This window comes from Oryzias melastigma, linkage group LG5, assembly GCF_002922805.2.
Source record: "Oryzias melastigma strain HK-1 linkage group LG5, ASM292280v2, whole genome shotgun sequence".
Lineage (NCBI taxonomy): Eukaryota > Metazoa > Chordata > Actinopteri > Beloniformes > Adrianichthyidae > Oryzias > Oryzias melastigma.
Window position 1 is genome coordinate 31,827,969 of NC_050516.1, and position 16,982 is coordinate 31,844,950.

Below are 16,982 nucleotides of genomic sequence, written 5' to 3' on the forward strand. Positions count from 1 at the left end.
AATCGCGTTCAGTGTGAAAACACCTTTAGATGGTAGCATTGATAGAAACCTGGACAAATTGAGCGAGCCGTCACGACAGAAAATGACTTACTTCCGATTCCAACCAAATTAAGTCAATTAAGACACCATGTTTCCGCTGTATGTCTGTGACCATGATGTAACTAGGGTTGGGCATCAATATTAACTTCCAGAATCGATTCGATTTGATTCACCAGATCCTGGATCGACTCTGATCAACTTTGATTTTAAACAAAAAACATTTGAGGATTTTCCTACAGCAAGGTTGATTTAGATCGCCATTCCTTCAAAAACGTTAGCAAAGACAATGTTTAAAAAACTAAAATAAAAAAAACATTGAGTGAAGATTTATGTAAAGGCAAAATATGATCAATCTTTTTGCCCTGAAAGATAATCGGACTCTGGGTTGAATGTTAAAATTGCATTATATGGGGAAAAAAAAGAAATCATCCTTCATCGTGTCCTTTATGAAATTTTCTTGAATCAGAACAAATTAACAACTTTGTTTCACTAAATCTTTATCAAAGACTATCTACTAATACTATTAGACTTTTTTATAAAACGACATTTCTTGTAGTAGCATTTTATTTTAAAAATAGGTTTTTTTTAGAATCCGGAAGTGTAAAAATACCAACTTCAGTCCCATTTGGACTGAGAAAATATTGTCTACTAAAAACCGGTCTGAGACCTGAGAAGGGTTGGGGATCAATGCTTGTTGGGACTAGTCGGTACTTCCCGTTTGGAACACCAGGGGAGGGGTCACTCAGTCCAGTTCTCTATATACAGTCAATGGAGGTAAGCTATGCTCATTTCCCATCATCCCTTTGTGTACACTCTCTCCTGCTAGCTTACAGCTCCTCACAACCCCGACCTAGCATTACCTGTATATACTATATTAGTATATATTTGTATGCAACAACTACAAGCTTTTCCAAATACATTTCACCCAAATTTGAATAAAAAATATTCAGATATTCATTTTAATCTTAATTTACTTTGTATATGTAATTTATTAGTAGAAACATTCCATAATATATTATAAAAATACTATTTTCATTGAAGCTAACAATTTCCTTTCATAAAAGGTCTGACAGTTCTTGAGCGTCCCTCGCTTATTTAATATTATTTAATGGTTTTCCTCATACGATTTGCCATTTTTGTTTTCAGCATTAAATGAAATCAAATAAAAGATCAGCGCGATATAATCCCAAAATACTCTGCATGCATAAATGACAGCTGCTAAGTACAATGTTTACTTTTTAGATTCAATATCCCTCCCAGGATTCTGTCTGCATGTCAACTTCAAAGAAAAGCGACGCCTCGGTTTCTCTCTCCTCCTATCCCAGCATCTCCGTTTCCCTCTTCACCAGATGGCCTTTTTAATTCAAGACGGCAAACCCTGCCAGCCTCTCACACACTTCAAACTGTGTGAGGGGATGGAGGTGGGGAGGAGAGGCTGGAAATTACAAGAAAAGATAGCAGATGCAACAAAGGAGGGAGAAATGTGGACGGCGGTGTGGGCAGCGGGGAAAGAGAAATAAGGGCGTGAGGAGGATTTTGACTTTTTTATGACACTCGTTTTCCCCGGGAGTGGAGTGCAGCATTAATATGGTAATGTCCCCCCAGGCGATAGAAAGTGTTGAAGAGCGTAGGTCATTTAGTGTATGTGTGGTGAGCCTGGATGAGCAGGTTGGAGATCCCCGGTGGAATGAGGTGGAGCCATGCTGAGAGGGAAAAAAGGTAATGGAAGTCAGGCTCCCCGAAGTCACGTAACCGGCTTACAGCTAGAGAGGAAGAGGCAGCCGTGGTGAGGACGGTTCACACGGACGTGCACATGCTGCAGTCTTTAGCTGTGTGACTTTTAAATAATTTATCCTCGGATGTTTGAATGTGTACTATTAACTGAAGCTTACAGGAAGTTCACACCACGAAGATATAGGAAGACAAAAAGAAATCCCAGATCAAGACTTTTTTTTTTAAAGAAACATGTTGAATGTTTTGCTAACGTTGAACTACATAACTGTTGTTTAGCAAACTTGTGAACACATCCACACATGAAATAGAGATGATGATGCCGTTTTTAGCCAAAATAAAAAGAAACTCTGTTGTTTTCTAGGATATAGTTTCTGTAGAGCGGCGGTCCCCAAACTTTTTCTTGTGAGGTCCACATAACTGTTTTCTTCTCTGATGTCGGTTTGAAGGCTAACAGAAAAAATGTAACAATCACAGCCTAACTGTAAACATTTACTGTTTTTCAGAATGCCACACACAGCCAAAATTAAAATAATCAATTTCTGTAATCTTCACTGAAAAAAATAATACTAAAACATGTTAAAACTAGATATAAATAGCATTATCTGTGATAGATTAACAGCCAAAGATGCTTAAATTTATAGCTAAAAAAACTGAAGCTGATAGCAGAAAACGCTGAAGCTGATAGCTTGATAAAATATTAGCGAAGTGCTAAAAAGGCCTTAAAAACGGAAAATATTGCATAAGCCAAAACAGCTAGCATGTGGCTGAAAGGTTAGCTAAATACCTAATTAGCCAAAAACGTTGGAAAAAATGTCCAATTTAGCCAAAACAGCTAGCATAAAGCTAAAATATTAGCTAAGCTCCAAAATAGCCTAAAATATTGTAAAAAAAAAAGAAAAAACTAAATTAGACAAAACACCTAGCTGAAATATTAGCTAAATGCCAAATTAGCCTAAAAAAATGGAAAAATGTCAAATTTAGCCAAAACAGTTTGGAGGGCCATGCCAAATGTAGAGGAGGACCGGAGATTATTTCCTGGGAAAGAAATGGATGAGACTATTTCCTGGTGGAGAAAAGGGAGCAGACTATTTCCTGGCCAAGAAAGAGAGCAGATTATTTCCCGGGGATGAAATGGATCAGACTATTTCCTGATGGAGAAAGAGAGCTAATTAATTCCTGGTGGAAAAAAAGGGAGCAGGCTATTTCCTGGTGGTGAAAGCCAGCCGACTATTTCCTGATGGAGAAAGGGAGTAGACTATTTCCTGGTAGAGAAAAGGGAGCAGACTATTTCCGAGTGGGAAAAGGGAACAACAAATTGGTAGAACTGGTTTAAACGTGGATTATTGAGCAACAGCAGAAAGGTAAAGGGATCGGCATGAAAACAGAGGATTTTTGATACAGAGATTATATGTCATCATCTCAATAAATCCTGAAATTTTCATCTGGTGTTGTCTGGATTCTTTTACTGAATTTCACAGCAAAATGAACCCATTAGCCATCACTAATCTGTCTGTGCCAAATTTGGGGGGAAACGCCCAAGCTGCACCGTATGTGTGGCTACATCAATTTTAAAACACAATGATAAAAATGTTCCTCTCATTTTTTCGTGGGTGACCCAACGGCTCTGTTAGGATTTGATGAAGTGGGTGGAACCCTCAGGGAGCGAAAGGCGGAGCCTCATAGATAGAGCCGTGTACTGTCGGGTATAAAATACTTAACAAAAATAACTCATATTTAATGAATAATTTGTATTTTATTGTTCCAAATGTAATATATGATAAGTTATATGGTTACAGTTTACTCTGAAAGACTGGAGACAATCATGGTGTGGCCCTTTTAACGGTTGAAAAGTTACAGTAAATCAAAGAACATAAACACGGGTGTTAAAAGGTTAAAACACTTTCTATTTTTAAGGTGTTTGCTGAACACCTTATGTCACTTTTAGTTCATTCTTCCGGCTCCGACGATGAAAACACGCGTTCGGATGCAGAAGCCAATTATCCTGTAAAAACGACGCAGCAGAAATGTTTGGACTATGTTGGTATTAATTTATTTAACAGCGCTAATTAGGATGCTGCTCAAGCGGCAAATGAATCCGCTGCTGCTGCCGAGCACACCTGTGTGCGAGTGCGAGTGCAGCTGCCCAGACCTCTGCTGTGACTGGAGGGACACATGCAGGTCGCCGAGTCCCACAGTCTGACGGATAATTGCCACCAAAGATTTAGAGGGAAAAACGTGGGAAGCTGATGTTCCACCACACCAGCAGCTTTTTTCTTAGTCAATTCTATTTTTTTTCTTAATTTCACTGAAATTTTTATTTTTTTTTCCCTGATATACAACGATCAAAAACAACTATCAGCTGTTTCTCGGTTTTGAATCTGCACAGCGTCTCTCTCCATTAAACCGTCCTTTTTAACAGTTGAACGTTTCAGCTGAAAGTAATCAACCCTAATTGGCTTCATGGTGTCGGATTTCAGGTTAAATAGGATGCACTGTGTGAAACCAGTGAAATGACAATTTAATCAGCCAACCAGCACAAACTCAGAGAGGAAGGTGGGCGAAGACGAGCTAAGTCAACATGCTCCTCCAATGACCGAAGAGCTGTCAAAGTAGTCTTTTTAGGCTGTCCGTGTACTCTGCAGTGTAAAGTAAAAAGAAAGTCATATTTTGTTTATATTCCTCTGATTGCATATTTGATATTCAACCTTCATTCTTTTATACTTTCAGTATAATAGAAGTTTGGGGAAATGTATACAAAACCAACATTAATCCAAGAATTAAACTAAAAAAAACAACAATTCGAGCCGTAAATAAAGTTGGTTTTCTTAAATCAACAAATTTGCTGTTTAAAAAAAAAATACATTAAGATATTGTAAGAATGTTCTAAATTTCATTTTGTCCCTTTTAAAGAAAAGAAGAACATCATCACTAAAGAAGTAATTTTTATGTTTAAATCTAATAGAGTAAAAACAAATGTTAAATGAAGATGTCCTATTGGAATTCTTTAAGATCTTAAATCAGTTAATAATCTTTAAAAAAACTGGTTACAAAGTAAAATAATTGGTTGATAAAAGAGAAAAAATATTTCGAATTACACTATAAATAGTGAACCGTTGGATCAAGTAACAAAAGTTCTGTAATTTGTTAAATTTAAAAATATTAGTTTTTTTCATTAATTTCATTGACAATGTTATTTGAAACAAATTGAAAAAAATATTGGTGTTTGGTGAAAAAAAATGTAAAATGTAAAACTTTTTACTATTCTAAAATAAACATAATTATTTTCAGCTTCAAATGTTGTTTTTTACAGTTAAAAACTCAAAATTTCAATTTCAAAACTTTTTTTCTGTTTCAAATCTTCTTTTTTTTTACTTTTTAATTCTGCTAAAAGTCAGCAAAAGAAAAAGATAGCAAACATGAAGAAATCGCTGTGTTTACTGTGGGGGTCGAAAAGTTTTGAAACTGAATTTTTCAGATTTGAAATCGAAAATAAAAAGTTTAAACTCAAAAAAAAAAAGTTTTGAAATTGAAATTTTGAGTTTGAAACCAAAAAAATGGAACAGTTAAAGCTGAAAATAATTGTGTTTATCTTAGAATAGCAAAAAGTTTCATTTTACTTTTTTTTTTTTTTTTTTTTGGCCAAACAACAACATTAGTTTTGTTTGGGGTTTCAAATAATATTGGCTTTAATTTAGCTCCATATACTTCTGCCCATTTCCTTTATTTTAATCTTGATTCTCATTTAAAAGTTGTTTTAACTGCCGTTTTTTTTCTCTTTTTTGTTTCAAAAAAAGTTTTCTGCGTTAAATCAGTTTTTAATTTCGACCTGCAGAAACTGAACTGAGAGCAGCAGCAGAATCTGTAAATGTTAGCGACATGCTACTTCTCCATCCTTCTGTCTTTGCACCTGTGAGGGAATCCCTCACTGCTGCTCCACAGTAGTTCGACCTCCAGGGATTTATTTCATCTATTCTCAATAGTTATAAGGATTGATTTCTGGCAGATTCATCACTGAAATGTGGTTTTAAAGCATGTAATGGGCTTTACTTAATCCAATAATGTGGAAAAAAAGGAAACTTTAAAGTCCGGGTAGTATTAATAGTCACAAACTCACATTGTTTAAACTTTGCTGAGGGTGGTTTATAAAACACAAGCGACTCACGCCAAGCAGCCATGCAGAACACGATCCAGGATTTACCCAGGACCCTCGCCAGAGTATCTGTCATCTAAACCACAATGGTGAAAAATTAAAGTATAAATGGTCAGAACAAATCTGGATCAAGTGTTTTCTTTTCCACCGCCAACAGACTATTACCAAACGGTTGAAAAGTTACAGATTTTATTATTTTATTAAAGTACTGTAACTTTTCAACTGTTAACACGATCATTCCAGATCATTCAAAATTTTAAGTAGATTAGCAACAAGTGTTTAAATATCTTCTTGGGCTGCGTTTTTATCTTTTTAGGAATTTTCAAAAAGTTTGGAGTTTACCTAATATTTTAGCAGCATTCTAACGTTTTTTGCTAATTTGTTATATACTGAAGTTTTGGGATGAATGAGAGTTTAGCTTCTATTTTATCAACATGCTAACGTTTTTTGCTTAATTTTTATTTACTGGGTTTTTAGACTAATTTAGAGTTAAGCTTCTACTTTAGCAACATGCTAATGTTATTGGCTAGTTTGTTATCTAGTAAGGTGTTTAGGCTAATTTACAGTTTAGCTTCAGTTTTAGCAACATGCTAGCGTTTTTTGGCTAATTTGTTATGTACTTAAATTTTTCATGGCAATTTAGAGTTTAGCTAATATTTTATCAACAGGCATTTTTGGCTTATTTGTTTTCTACTGGGATTTTTTGGGCTAATTTACAGTTTAGCTTCTATTTTAGCAACATGCTAACATTTTTGGCTAATTTGTTACCTACTGTTTTTTATGCTAATTAAGAATTTAGCTTTTATTTTAGCACCATACTAATGTTTTTGGCTATTTTGTTATCTAGTGAGGTTTTTAGGCTAATTTACAGTTTAGCTTCTATTTTAGCAACATGTTAACGTTTTTGGCTATTTTGTTACCTACTGAGGTTTTTTTATACTAATTTAGAGTTTAGCTTCTATTTTAGCAACATGCTAACATTTCTGGCTTATTTATTTTCTACTGGTTTTTTAGGATAATTCAGAGTTTAGCTTTTATTTTAGCAACATGCTAATGTTTTTGACCAAATTCTTACCTACTGAGGTTTTAGGCACATTTAGGCAACACAATGAATATTTAAGCAAAAATTGGCATTTATTTGGGATTTTAAAGCAGTTTCACATTTTTTTTAGAAACTGAGGTCAACTTTGGCGCTTTTTAATACTTCTTCAAGTTTCCAGTCTTTTAGCAAATTTAACATTTTGCAAATAATTTTTGCATTTTCAGTAAATCTTTTCAGCAATGAAAGTAAATTGCATCACTATTTTTAGCAAAAAACGTCAGCATCTTCAGCGGCTACTTTCAGCAAAAAGCATTCACGCTAGTATTATCACAGGTAATGCAACTTTTCTTTTTTAATCTAAAGTTAAGTCCAGATTCATTATTAAATTCCTGCTTAAATCTTCCGGTTTTACTAGAGATATAATCTATCTATCCATTTCTATATCCCCACTTGTGTGTCACAGATGAAACGATTTTGTTCATACTGAACATAATCGGTTTCCTGATAGAAAGCAGCAGTTGTTAACACATTTAGATTGGCATTTTAATGCCTTTTTTTAATGGTCTCTCCTCATCAACATACCCAAGTTGCTAAACAGAAAAGTGCAATAATCAACTTCCAATTAAAAAAATCAAACGATCATGACGAAATCTATTGACTGATGGACAAAATTCAATCTTTACTGGTAGGAAAAACAAAAACCTGGCAACTCATTTACAACCCTTTCTGAGCCTAAACGTTTTTTTCAGTCTAACCTTTATAGAAAATTCAGTTATGATGATTCATGAAAAAATCCCTCAACATGAAGCTCAAATTAACAAAAATATATATATATATTAAATATTGAATCACTTCTTTGGTCAAATTTAAATTCGAGAGAGGACTTGCAAGATATTTATTCTTAGAGTAAATGCAGGTTAATTAAAGACTAAAGATTAGATCATAAAAAGATCATGTTTCTTAAGATATCTGGCAACAAAAATAGAGATTGTTAAGTTGTTACGTCCTGCTGCTGCTGCTGTGCTGCAACTCTTCAACATGCATTCTGCTCACCTGCCAGGTGTTTAAGTCAGAGGGAACCGAACCAAGGCAGGCAGGTTCCAATCCCTTTTTGTTTGTCTTTTTATTTCATTTTGTTCTTTCTTTCAGGACACGAGGTTTTTAGTTTATTTAATAAACGGTGTTCCTTTTACCTTCGGTGTCCAGTTTGTATGTTTATTGTCCCGTTTTGTATTTATTCCCCTATACCAGGGGTCTGCAACCTGCGGCTCCAGATCCACATGGGGGTCTTTTATCTCTCGTGGGCCAAACATAAAATAAGTCATGGAGACTGCTGTCCCAGCATGCCGACCGTCTGAGTCAGCAGCTCCTCTGAACATAAACTACCTAAAGAAAACAAATAAATAAAGCCCACAAACTAATACTACCAAGGTCCAAACTAAAATAACAAAACCCAGAAGTGAAAGACTACTGAGGACAAAGAGGGGAAAAGAACACAAATAGGAATTTTTAAAGTAAGAATTACTTATTTGTATTTATGTAACTTAGATTAGTTACATGTATAAATTGATGTCTGAGGTTCACATAGATAATAAATTTTGTAGGTTTTTACATCCTGTTGGCCTGAAGACGTCTTGTTTGCTCAACTCTACCTCCAGAATGAACAGATTCTATATGCAATTCAAAACTTTGGTAAAAAGTTTGATCTTTTATGAGTTAAAAGCACAAATGTTGCACAATACTGGTTAGCTGTCCAGAGCTGCACTGAGATTTTTGGCACAGAGTGTCTTTTATTTTGAAAATAAGTTATTTGAGCTTGCATCAAACATAAAAAAATCAATAGAGATGTTAGGTTCTTTTTATATTTTTGCTTTTGTTTGCGCCAAATAAAGACATAATTCATTTTATTATTAAAAAAAAGAAGGTTATGAATGCAAATCCAATTTCTTAAAGGCCAAAGTAATACTACACGGCTCCTTCTAGGTTTGGATCAGGAGAAAAGGAGCCCAAATGGCTCTTTTACTGTTAAAGGTTATGACCCCCACCCCACACCTGAGCCAGGTTTACCTGCTGGGGACGTAACAGTGGGATTTCCAAACTAGCAGGTTTTTCTCCCATAAATCCCAAGTATCACATTACCTTTCTTAAATCCTTTTTTATGATAAAATAGGAGCTCTGTGAGAATTCTACAAATAAGGCCTCTAACCCATAATCCCCACCTACAACCACTTGTGCAGCTACATGGATGACATGCTCTTAATTGTGTTTTTGTTCTAAAAAAGCATGAAAGGAGGTTGTGAGGTGGATCCTATTGTCTGTAGGATTTAGATCCAGTGTTACTTTTCCGGATCTTTTTGTTGGTTTCTTTTGCGATGTCTGACCATCCTCCAGAATAATCATGAATCCTCTATTTCCACCTCTAGAGGTAAAAGGTGAGGCGCTCCGCATTGGAGTACCGTGTTCCAGGAGCACAGGTTACGGACCCGCTCCTGCTGCCACTTTTTATCTCTGGATTGAGTAAATGGCAGTGAGTATGTTCTTCAGTCAGCCATGGCTGAATAATTCACTATAATCAACATTTTCTGCTGCGAGTGCTGGACTCACACATCATTCCACTTTCTTGGTTTTAGGGGAGGATGTACCAGCATCCAGCCATTTTGTTATGCAACAGAACATGAATGCAGTGCACAAATGGATTTGCCAATTATTTGCTTTAACATAAAATAAATGTGGACTCTGATGACTGCGGCGCGCTTAGGGTTTGTGTGTTCCCTCTGTGAACAGCACAGATGCCTCTGGGACTTCAGCTTCCACACAACACTTTGCTTCTCTTAATGGCTTTGTCCAGTGTTAACGATGCAGCCTCTAAATATTTGCACCTTGGGCTTTTCTTTCCAATTCCCCACAGTTTTCTAATGTATTTTATATTCTGGGTGAAGGGGCTGTTTAACACTTTCCCTCATTCAGCTGCACAAACAGCTAATCTGTCTTCTCCTGCAGATGTGCAGAGGAATGAAGATCATCTGCTCTGATGTGCATCCACATTTCATCATTAAATCGTGGTTTAAATGACAAAACGTGCTTGTTATTGTATTCATGCATAAAAAATATGTAGAAATTAGAAAAGCAACTTGTGCTGACAAACTTGTTCAATTGACTTTTTGATCTTAATTGTTTATTTCTCTGTTTTGAAGTGAGCTAAATGTGAGCTCGTGTGTTTTTTCTTCTACAGTGAGAGATGAACAGATATGAAAAAAAGAAAGCAATATCTGAGAAATAACTGCATTCCAACTGTGCACTAGTATCGCATTTTAGGCTATTTTATTAATGGAATTTTCAGCAAAAGAAAAGAGATTTGCTGAATGAAGTTGAACTAAAATGATTGTTTTAACGGAAGGAATCGTTATTTAAAGTTAAAGCATGAAAAAACAGATGCACCATGAAGCATCCATCGGGCTTACCTGCGCAGGGATCCCCCGTTTCCAGCGCTGCCGTGCCGCGAGAGCGCTGCGTAAACCGAGCGCATATCCTTGCCAGCAGTGGTGTCTCCTTTTAGACTTAAAACACGTGTGACCGCGGACCACGGCGGAGCTGCATGAATGAAGGAAGGTGGCGAGGACGGCCGCCTCAAGTTTTAGCAGCTCCAGCTGAGCCGGGCGCCAGGAGCTGTCCGCGGTGCTGAAAAACAACAAGCGCGCGCGCACAGGCGCACAGGCGCACAGGCGGGCGGACGGACAGACAGGCGGAACCGCTGGATCCCGGGCGGTGTGACCCCTCCAGAGGCGCTTCAGCGTTCACGTTTCTCTGAAACAAACAGCAGACGAGCACTTCAGCGTTCAGGGAAAGGGCGCCCACTTTCTAAAGCATCAGGTGTGATGGAGTGGGTGTTGAAATCTGCATGTGGGAGGAGAGAATCTCCTCGTTTCTGCTTTTCTTCTTTCAATAGATGGGTAAAAATGTGAGTGTAAAGTTTGAACCTGTAACTTGAGTTAGTTTATCAGCTTTCGTCATCAAGCCGCTGTGTTTTCTCACTGGATCCAAAGATTAAAAAATAGCTTCACGCAGGTGCAGTCCTGGAGAGGAATCTGCCTTATGTAAGTCTGAACGGAAACCATCCGCCGCCGCGCGCGCGCCGTCACTTCTGTCGGATTGCGGGCGGGAATCCGAGCCGTCCTCTATTTGTGCGCGCGTTCTGAAGGGGACATTTCACCGCTAAAGTCTCTGGAGGCAATTTGTTCATGTCGAATGTTTAAAGAACAAACACGTTTGGAAAACACAGACAAGTTGTGACAAAGGGCCGGTGGAGTGAGAAGTCACGCACACACGTTCTTACACGTACTACATAGTGAGGACCCGGAAAATGGCCCGGGAAGTGAGGACCAGCCTTTCTGCTTCATTTACACACCCAGAAGGCACCACGATGCGCTCAGGGGACCCAAGGAGGACCCTTCCCTCTGTCCTGCCCAGAACTGCTTCACCCAACATATGCTGGGGGCTAAATCTGTGCGATGAAGAATCTTCATCTTCATCTTCAATGAGATTAATAATCAACGGGAGAGCAATAAACTTCATGCCCTCTTGAGCTGCAGGACACCCGTGTGGGTTTCACATTTAATTAGATCAATTGTTCACCCACTGTGTTGTGTCAGGCTCCATCCGGGCTCGTTTTGGCCTTTGCCTTGGGACAAGGGGTTTGGGGGGCGTGGCCATAGCCATCGAGTTTAAAGGTGCAACAAGCAGAGAGGTCATCTGTCCCTGCAGACTCATCACACGTTTACAGTCAGAACGTTACAAGACAAAAAAAGGTTTTAGAGGAGACATGTACATGTGTGACAACATCCACAAGAATGTTCATTTATCCCAGGGTTCTCAAACTCCATTTTCCTTGCGGTCACAGAAATTCAATTCAATTTTATTGATGTTATTTATATGGCCCAATATCACAAAAAAATGGTCTCATTGGGCTTCATGTCGGTAATACTATAGAAACAGAAGGTTGGTCATAAATATAAACAATAGCTAACTGCTAAACTAAACAGACTAAACTAAACTGGTTATTTCTGCCCTTAGAAGCTCCTTCCAGACAAGGAAAAACTCCTGAAAAAACAGATTCAAGAAAAAAGGAGAAACCTCAGGGATGTCCGCATGAAGGAGGGATCTTCTCCCAGGACAGACAGGCGATTTACCAGGACGATTAAAGAATAATTAGCCTAATTACCTCTACAACTACGTATTTGAATAGAGTTCATCCAGATAGAACTGAAGGAACCGATAGGGGAGAGGTCCGAGGCCAAAACAAGCCTGAGGCGAGGTCCACAGCCAAGATAAGCCTGAGGCGAGGTCCACAGCCAAGATGAGCCAGAGGCGAGGTCCACAGCCAAAACAAGCCAGAGGCGAGGTCCACAGCCAAGACGAGCCAGGAGTATGGTCCACAGCCAAAACAAGCCAGAGGCGAGGTCCACAGCCAAGATGAGCCAGGGGTATGGTCCATGGCCAAGACGAGCCAGAGGCGAGGTCCACGGCCAAGACGAGCCAGAGGCGAGGTCCACGGCCAAGACGAGCCAGAAGCGAGGTCCACAGCCAAGACGAGCAAGAGGCAAGGTCCACCGCCAAGATGAGCCAGAGGTATGGTCCACGGCCAAGACGAGCCAGAAGCGAGGTCCACAGCCAAGACGAGCAAGAGGCAAGGTCCACCGCCAAGACAAGCCAGAGGCGAGGTCCACGGCCAAGATGAGCCAGAGGCGAGGTCCACCGCCAAGATGAGCCAGAGGTATGGTCCACGGCCAAGACGAGCCAGAGGTGAGGTCCACAGCCAAGAGGAGGCAGAGGCGAGGTCCACGGCCAAGATGAGCCAGAGGTGAGGTCCAGGGCCAAGACGAGCCAGAGGTGAGGTCCACAGCCAAGAGGAGCCAGAGGCGTGGTCCACGGCCAAGAATAGGAGAAAAGGTGATCCACCTGGAATCTGAAATCTCTCCCGCTCCCCCTGTGAATCCCACTGCACCAAACTGAAGCACAGAGAACTAAATATAATAAATAATAAAGAATAGAGGAGAAGTGAATAGAGAACAGAACCCCAGAGCTGATGTGGATAATAACGATGATAGAAAATCTAAAATGAAGGCGGAGTCTGGCTGAGGCCGTATGGGGTTCCATTTGTGCCAAAAATATGTTTTTGCGTCCACATGCCTTTGGTCCATTGTTTATGTCTACAAAACACATTTATAGAACATTTGTTCATGTCTATGTACTACTAAGCAATATTTTCTGTGTGTCCAGTAAAACAACAACAGCTAACAACGCTAGCAACTGTTGCTATGGACTTTTCTGACGACCAGATAAAACGACAACAGCAAATACAAAACTTTCATCAAAGAAGCTTAGATTTGGAGAAGAAATTGCTTTGTAGACACAAAACTTTCATATTAAGGTGGGGGCCACATAATATTAACTTGGGGGCCGCAAGTGGCCCGCGGGCCGCCAGTTTGAGACCCCTGATTTATCCTTTAGTTTTAGTTTCACAGTATTCATCGTTTTCAAGGATCGTCTGCAGATCCAAAGAAACTTAGTCTGTTTTTGTGGAAAAGTTTTTCCTTTTTTCCTCCAGGAAAGTGACTGAAGAAGGACTTTTTGAAGAATGTCATTAAAAAAAGACTCCAAACAAAACCAAGAGAAAGAATAAAGGAAGTGCATCGGGGGGTTGATCTGGTCTGCTGCCCCAGATCATAAAACCATAATCCTGCGCTTTGCAGTTCTTGTTGGGGAGTTCACTTATTCAAACTTTACATTTTGCTGGTCAATTTTGAACGTCTGTACCAACGTTAGGTACAACACTTTTACTGCTGCTTTGGTACGGTGGAGGCATGCAGCAAGACGGTTTCTGAGGCTATGAAGGCACACTGATACGCATGTTTTTCATGGATTGTTAATCTGCTACTTTGTTTACATCCCATAATGCTTTGCTAAGGTGGCCATTTTGGTTATCTTGATCCACTCCGAGTGTGGAGTCTATTCAGACTCGGAGCGAACCAGAACTTAATCCAATTGGAAACGAACTGAGGCCACCTTGACAGATGGGTACAGGAGTGGATCCTGATCCTGCACCAGATCCACTTGGATTTATTTTGAAAATTATTGTGGGAAACGAACTCTGGTTCACTTTAAGCGAACCAAATATGTCTTGTCTGAATAAACCAAAAATCATAATAAGAAATATTTGCTATTTTCTTTATCTTACCTCATAGTTTCTGTTGTCCTTTGATGTTGTTTATGATTTAGAAAAATATCAGTTTAGAAAACAACAAAAATTTCACTTTTCAATGACTGAAACAAATGCTATTTAGTTGTTTTTTTCTGCCAGTCATGGTGCATTTATTGTTGATATATATATATATATATATATATATATATACATATATATTTAATTATTTAGTACTGTACAGTGTCCTTGAGTGGATAGTAAGGTGCTTTCAATAAAGTGGATTACTATTATTATTTCATTATTATTTTCATTATTCATATTATTATTCAGGCACAACTTTAAGAAGTCGAAACTTTCCATAAAAACCTTCAGCTTAATCTGGAAATGTTAATGCTGAAACCTGGTTATGTTTTTGCTTATCTGTTAAAAGTATGGCAATAAAAGACGTTTTTACTCTTTTTAATTGATGCTCTCAAGCATAAATGTTGAAAAGACTTGAATTTGTTTTACTTTGCTGTGTCTACATCTCAAAAAAAGTCACATATAAAACGCTATACTGACCTATAATAATTATAAATGTAGTTTGATGCTAATTAAGAATGAAAACTTTAAAGGTTTTGGCCCAGATCATGAATTTTTGGGGGGATTATTTCATTAATTCCATTGCAGTGTTTATCCAAATCAAACACACAATTAGTGATTGTTTAACTTAATTTATAGTCTGACAACTTTCTTTTTTTTTTCACAAAAAACCCCCAGAAACTGTCTAGGGTCCTCATGAAGGACTAAATACTAAAGAACACACACCTGCATGAAGCCACCCCCCCTCGAGTGTTAAACATAGATGTTAAAATACCAGGACACATCGCCAGGCGGGGGCTACGCTGATGCAACCCTCCATAGAATTTCTTCGGGTACAGCCGCATTTGTAAAGTGATTCTTTCACAGGCTTCTCCTTCCCGAACGCACCTGCAAACCTGTACTTTTGTGCATTTTGATTAAACACTTTGAGCGTGCTCAGGGAATTGGCTTCCCAGAGAAACTCTCACAACGCCGCCGCTGCTTAATTGGCTCCGTTTGCACTGAAGAAACTGCCAGTCTTCTTCTGCAGCGTCTCTCTTTTTATTCCGCTTCTGTTTTCACGTCAGTGCCCAAACAAAGTGGTGACACTAGCAATCATCACATTGTGAAACCTTGAAAGCAATCCGCCTCTTAGAGCAAGCTTAATAACTTATGAGGCGCTTACTGCCTCATCGATGGCTTCTGAACAACAATGTGTCGCACTGCCGCCCACGCTCTGTGACACCCCCCATCCCATCTCTGCTGCAAAGCAGACACATCAAAATTGAAGCCTGTCATCAGCGGGAAGAAAAATAGTGGAAGTGCTTCTACAGACAAATTTTGGACAAGAGTTATCGTATCTGTGGGTGTGCAGAGCCGGCCCTGGGCTGCATGGCGGACAGGGAAAAATGGAATTTCCCCCCACAGGAATATCACTGCACGCAAAGAAGAAACACTGTAGCTACCTGGAATATTTTAAAATAAGAATTGATTTTTATTTTAATTCTTAAGAATTAAATAACGATCACTTATTTTTTAGCATAATAACACTTCTCGGTGGCCGATCGGCTGCGCTAACCACTGCACTAACATTTAGTATGTGTCTTTCAGCATCTTTTGACAGGCATCTCCAGTGTTTTAAGGTTTAAAAATATCCATTGTTCAGGGTTTAAAAAGAGGAAAAGAAATAAAAAAAACTTAGATCGCCAGGTAAAGGATAAAGTTGCATTACCTGTAATAATGCTAGTATGAATGTTTTTTGCTGAAAGTAGTCGCTGGAGATTGCTGAAAATGGTGACGCAGTTTACTTTAATTGCTGAATGGATTTGCTGAAAAATTTGCAAAACGTTAAATTTGCAAAAAGACTGGAAATTTTGTTAAAGAACGATGAAAGAGCGCAGAAGTTTGACCTAAATTTCTGAACAATTTGTAGTGAAATACATGTCAGTTTTACAAAAAATATTTAGGTTGTTGCTTGAGCTAAACTCCAAATTATCCCAAAAAACCTCAGGAGATGTCAAAGTCAATAATGTTAGCATGTTGCTAAAATAGATGCTAAACTCAAAATTATTAAAAAAAAAAAAAATCAGTAGCTAACAAATTTGCCAAAAAGTTAGCATGCTGCTAAAATAGAAGCTAAATTCTAAATTAACATAAACAATCTAAGTACCAAATTAGCCAAAAAAGCTACACTGTTGCTTAAATACCAGCTAAACTCCAAAATACTCTAAAATCCCTCAGTACACTAAATAAGTCAATAATGTTAGCATGTTGTAAAAATAGAAGCTAAATAAATTCTGAAAAAATCAGTAGTTAACAAATTAGCCAAAAAAGCTAGCATGCTGCTAAAATAGAAGCTAAACTCTAAATTAGCATAAAAAAATCTTAGTTCATGCCAAATTAGCCAAAAAAGCTACACTGTTGCTTAAATACTAGCTAAACTCCAAAATAGCCTAAAATTCCTCAGTGAACTAAAATAGTCAAAATCGTTAGCATGTTGCTAAAATAGAAGCTAAACTCCAAAGTAGTCAAAAAAATGAGTACTTAATAAATTAGCCAGAAACGTTTGCATGTTGCTAAAATATTAGTTAAATTCCAAATTAGCATTAAAAACCCAAGTAGATGCCAAATTAGCTAAAAAAAACAAAGCAATCAAATTGCTTAAATACTAGCTAAACTCCAAAATAGCCGAAAATAAGTCAATTACATTAGTCAAAAACGTTAGCATGTTGCTAAAATATAAGCTAAATTCTAAATGA

At 38.1% G+C, this 16,982-nt stretch overlaps 1 long non-coding RNA gene across 1 annotated transcript; it reads left to right on the forward strand.

Annotated features, from left to right (window-relative positions):
- The first annotated feature begins 5,794 nt into the window (after nucleotides 1–5,794).
- On the forward strand, nucleotides 5,795–10,076 carry LOC112144847. Its single transcript, XR_002918980.2, has 3 exons — nucleotides 5,795–6,034; nucleotides 9,389–9,492; nucleotides 9,596–10,076. It is a non-coding gene; the product is annotated as an uncharacterized LOC112144847 (long non-coding RNA).
- The last annotated feature ends 6,906 nt before the right edge of the window (nucleotides 10,077–16,982 follow it).